Here is a 6,000-nt window from a genome sequence, read left to right on the forward strand (position 1 = left end):
ATTGTACAGGATGAAAAATTGGTGAATAAGTAGATAAGTCCATAATGAAAAGGGATAATAAAGCTAAACCCTAAACAAATTTGAAGAAATTTAAAAACTTACTAATAGCTCGTACCGATAGGTCTTCGAGCGGATGAAAACGCGAAACTCGGACCAAATAGATCTTCGAGTGAATAATTAAATAAAATAAAATAAAATAAAATAAAATAGCCAGAAAATCCAACGGTAGACCGGTTTCGTCCTATTTGGGACTCGTCAGTACCGTGCGGGAAATCTGGCTTGCGACTATAACACCGAATAGAGAAACTAAGCCTAAATATTAAAAATTTCAAAACGAGTTGCATAGCAACGGAAAGCCGAATAGGGGGAGAGTGGTGGAGATTATTATATACGTAATGTTAAGTTAAAAGGAACCACCTATGGACTGCATTGTACAGGATGAAAAATTGGTGAATAAGTAGATAAGTCCATAATGAAAAGGGATAATAAAGCTAAACCCTAAACAAATTTGAAGAAATTTAAAAACTTACTAATAGCTCGTACCGATAGGTCTTCGAGCGGATGAAAACGCGAAACTCGGACCAAATAGATCTTCGAGTGAATAATTAAATAAAATAAAATAAAATAAAATAAAATAAAATAGCCAGAAAATCCAACGGTAGACCGGTTTCGTCCTATTTGGGACTCGTCAGTACCGTGCGGGAAATCTGGCTTGCGACTATAACACCGAATAGAGAAACTAAGCCTAAATATTAAAAATTTCAAAACGAGTTGCATAGCAACGGAAAGCCGAATAGGGGGAGAGTGGTGGAGATTATTATATACGTAATGTTAAGTTAAAAGGAACCACCTATGGACTGCATTGTACAGGATGAAAAATTGGTGAATAAGTAGATAAGTCCATAATGAAAAGGGATAATAAAGCTAAACCCTAAACAAATTTGAAGAAATTTAAAAACTTACTAATAGCTCGTACCGATAGGTCTTCGAGCGGATGAAAACGCGAAACTCGGACCAAATAGATCTTCGAGTGAATAATTAAATAAAATAAAATAAAATAAAATAAAATAGCCAGAAAATCCAACGGTAGACCGGTTTCGTCCTATTTGGGACTCGTCAGTACCGTGCGGGAAATCTGGCTTGCGACTATAACACCGAATAGAGAAACTAAGCCTAAATATTAAAAATTTCAAAACGAGTTGCATAGCAACGGAAAGCCGAATAGGGGGAGAGTGGTGGAGATTATTATATACGTAATGTTAAGTTAAAAGGAACCACCTATGGACTGCATTGTACAGGATGAAAAATTGGTGAATAAGTAGATAAGTCCATAATGAAAAGGGATAATAAAGCTAAACCCTAAACAAATTTGAAGAAATTTAAAAACTTACTAATAGCTCGTACCGATAGGTCTTCGAGCGGATGAAAACGCGAAACTCGGACCAAATAGATCTTCGAGTGAATAATTAAATAAAATAAAATAAAATAAAATAAAATAAAATAAAATAGCCAGAAAATCCAACGGTAGACCGGTTTCGTCCTATTTGGGACTCGTCAGTACCGTGCGGGAAATCTGGCTTGCGACTATAACACCGAATAGAGAAACTAAGCCTAAATATTAAAAATTTCAAAACGAGTTGCATAGCAACGGAAAGCCGAATAGGGGGAGAGTGGTGGAGATTATTATATACGTAATGTTAAGTTAAAAGGAACCACCTATGGACTGCATTGTACAGGATGAAAAATTGGTGAATAAGTAGATAAGTCCATAATGAAAAGGGATAATAAAGCTAAACCCTAAACAAATTTGAAGAAATTTAAAAACTTACTAATAGCTCGTACCGATAGGTCTTCGAGCGGATGAAAACGCGAAACTCGGACCAAATAGATCTTCGAGTGAATAATTAAATAAAATAAAATAAAATAAAATAAAATAGCCAGAAAATCCAACGGTAGACCGGTTTCGTCCTATTTGGGACTCGTCAGTACCGTGCGGGAAATCTGGCTTGCGACTATAACACCGAATAGAGAAACTAAGCCTAAATATTAAAAATTTCAAAACGAGTTGCATAGCAACGGAAAGCCGAATAGGGGGAGAGTGGTGGAGATTATTATATACGTAATGTTAAGTTAAAAGGAACCACCTATGGACTGCATTGTACAGGATGAAAAATTGGTGAATAAGTAGATAAGTCCATAATGAAAAGGGATAATAAAGCTAAACCCTAAACAAATTTGAAGAAATTTAAAAACTTACTAATAGCTCGTACCGATAGGTCTTCGAGCGGATGAAAACGCGAAACTCGGACCAAATAGATCTTCGAGTGAATAATTAAATAAAATAAAATAAAATAAAATAAAATAAAATAGCCAGAAAATCCAACGGTAGACCGGTTTCGTCCTATTTGGGACTCGTCAGTACCGTGCGGGAAATCTGGCTTGCGACTATAACACCGAATAGAGAAACTAAGCCTAAATATTAAAAATTTCAAAACGAGTTGCATAGCAACGGAAAGCCGAATAGGGGGAGAGTGGTGGAGATTATTATATACGTAATGTTAAGTTAAAAGGAACCACCTATGGACTGCATTGTACAGGATGAAAAATTGGTGAATAAGTAGATAAGTCCATAATGAAAAGGGATAATAAAGCTAAACCCTAAACAAATTTGAAGAAATTTAAAAACTTACTAATAGCTCGTACCGATAGGTCTTCGAGCGGATGAAAACGCGAAACTCGGACCAAATAGATCTTCGAGTGAATAATTAAATAAAATAAAATAAAATAAAATAGCCAGAAAATCCAACGGTAGACCGGTTTCGTCCTATTTGGGACTCGTCAGTACCGTGCGGGAAATCTGGCTTGCGACTATAACACCGAATAGAGAAACTAAGCCTAAATATTAAAAATTTCAAAACGAGTTGCATAGCAACGGAAAGCCGAATAGGGGGAGAGTGGTGGAGATTATTATATACGTAATGTTAAGTTAAAAGGAACCACCTATGGACTGCATTGTACAGGATGAAAAATTGGTGAATAAGTAGATAAGTCCATAATGAAAAGGGATAATAAAGCTAAACCCTAAACAAATTTGAAGAAATTTAAAAACTTACTAATAGCTCGTACCGATAGGTCTTCGAGCGGATGAAAACGCGAAACTCGGACCAAATAGATCTTCGAGTGAATAATTAAATAAAATAAAATAAAATAAAATAAAATAGCCAGAAAATCCAACGGTAGACCGGTTTCGTCCTATTTGGGACTCGTCAGTACCGTGCGGGAAATCTGGCTTGCGACTATAACACCGAATAGAGAAACTAAGCCTAAATATTAAAAATTTCAAAACGAGTTGCATAGCAACGGAAAGCCGAATAGGGGGAGAGTGGTGGAGATTATTATATACGTAATGTTAAGTTAAAAGGAACCACCTATGGACTGCATTGTACAGGATGAAAAATTGGTGAATAAGTAGATAAGTCCATAATGAAAAGGGATAATAAAGCTAAACCCTAAACAAATTTGAAGAAATTTAAAAACTTACTAATAGCTCGTACGAGTCCCAAATAGGACGAAACCGGTCTACCGTTGGATTTTCTGGCTATTTTATTTTATTTTATTTTATTTTATTTAATTATTCACTCGAAGATCTATTTGGTCCGAGTTTCGCGTTTTCATCCGCTCGAAGACCTATCGGTACGAGCTATTAGTAAGTTTTTAAATTTCTTCAAATTTGTTTAGGGTTTAGCTTTATTATCCCTTTTCATTATGGACTTATCTACTTATTCACCAATTTTTCATCCTGTACAATGCAGTCCATAGGTGGTTCCTTTTAACTTAACATTACGTATATAATAATCTCCACCACTCTCCCCCTATTCGGCTTTCCGTTGCTATGCAACTCGTTTTGAAATTTTTAATATTTAGGCTTAGTTTCTCTATTCGGTGTTATAGTCGCAAGCCAGATTTCCCGCACGGTACTGACGAGTCCCAAATAGGACGAAACCGGTCTACCGTTGGATTTTCTGGCTATTTTATTTTATTTTATTTTATTTTATTTAATTATTCACTCGAAGATCTATTTGGTCCGAGTTTCGCGTTTTCATCCGCTCGAAGACCTATCGGTACGAGCTATTAGTAAGTTTTTAAATTTCTTCAAATTTGTTTAGGGTTTAGCTTTATTATCCCTTTTCATTATGGACTTATCTACTTATTCACCAATTTTTCATCCTAACCTAACCTAACCTAACCCAACCCAACCCAACCTGAACTAACCTAACCTAACCTAACCTAACCCAACCTGAACTAACCTAACCTAACCTAACCCAACCTGAACTAACCTAACCTAACCTAACCCAACCTGAACTAACCTACCCGAAGTGAAAACGAACCAGATTTAAATTCCCATTCAACTGAATCCCGCCATGTTGGGCTATAAACGAAAATACTTTTCGGTTAAATGGGATTCGGTCGAACGGGATACGGTTCAATGGTATACAACCATTGAAAACTTATGTTTAAAAATAATATTTAACTGGTTTTCAGTCAATTTAAAAAATTTCGTACATTATCGTACGCGCAAGCTGAATTATCGAAAATTGTGTACTATTTAGTACGCCATTGAAAATATCGTACGTCCTAAAAATTAGCACGAAATTATCGACATGTACGATACTTATCGTACGTCTGGCAACGCTGAACTGTAACGAAATGAGAAAGGAACCTACTATTTATACTATTATTGTAGAAAGGATTACGAAGCGAGGTATAAGTATAGGAAACTTCGAAATTGCCCTAGCATTGGCTAAGACCCAAGGGAGGGGCGACTCATTGGCGTCAGTTCGGAATTCTGGCGTTGACCCCCCGTCATATGACGTTAAGAAGTACACGCTATTGTTGAAATTGAAAACTGCGAGAATGAAGAAAATGGGTTCGATGCTAAATAGAAAAAACCCTCCATCGACTGTCCCCCTATTTTAATATTTTTGTCAGGTGCAGTAACGAGTAAGTGGCGCCCTTGCTGTCTGGAATGGGCAGTGTTGGAAAAAAAAAAGCCCAAAGTGGGAAAAAAGGTTTGCAGAGCCAAATAGGATTTTATGAATCGGGCCAAGCCGCCAATTCAATGCTTTTGAATTAACTAATATTATTCTAATGTCTGAATATGTCGGCTATAGATTCCAAGGTTCAATAATATCTAATCGGCCCGATTAGTCGCAACTTAGTAAATAGTAACACAGAATAAATAAATATTGTAAATAAATGTAGTAAAAATAGCTAATAATACCATTAGTTAATAATATTGTTACATAAGTATGACACGTCTTATTCTTTATATGCAAAACGTTTACTGATAACTAGCCACAAGAGACACTCTCTATAGAGGGCTTCTCGTGTATGACGTGCCCTTTATCAGCATCTCGCTAGGGGCGATTTTTTACCGTGATGACGTCACTCTGTAAATAGCTTTTAGTGAATTATTTCCATTAAATTATGGATTTATGATATTACGTAGTATTTTTATTTTTATTGATTAACGTTTTCATGTTAGTCTATCCGTAGTCCAGAAAAATATACTTTGGAGCTAACGTTCCGTAGTCGTGGCCCGAATATACATGGTTTTCTCCGTTTTCCTATATACTTATTTCAGTTTCAGAAGGGCTAGTTTTGATCTAGTCTATCTATGAAGCTATACGACTCATTTTTAGGGGGAGTTCAGTTTAGCGAAAAGTATATTTATATATGTATATTATAAGTCAAGCCTAAATTAGCGAGTGAATGCCTATTTCGGGGAAATATTTGGTTAGTCATGTCCCGCTGCGACTAAGAGACGTTTCCTATGAGTGGTCAACCTTTGCCTTTTCGTTAAGATGCCGAAAGAGACGCCTTCGTGTCTGGACTCCACCTGCGGGTCCCAAAATTGAAACGATTGGGATAGTTTGGAAAGGGGTTGAGGTTCCACCCTCCCCCCCTCTTTTCAAGCTTCAAGTTGAAAGCCGATCGCTA

This window comes from Leiobunum rupestre, chromosome 10, assembly GCF_980474605.1.
Source record: "Leiobunum rupestre chromosome 10, qqLeiRupe1.1.hap1, whole genome shotgun sequence".
In the NCBI taxonomy this organism is placed as follows: Eukaryota; Metazoa; Arthropoda; class Arachnida; order Opiliones; family Sclerosomatidae; genus Leiobunum; species Leiobunum rupestre.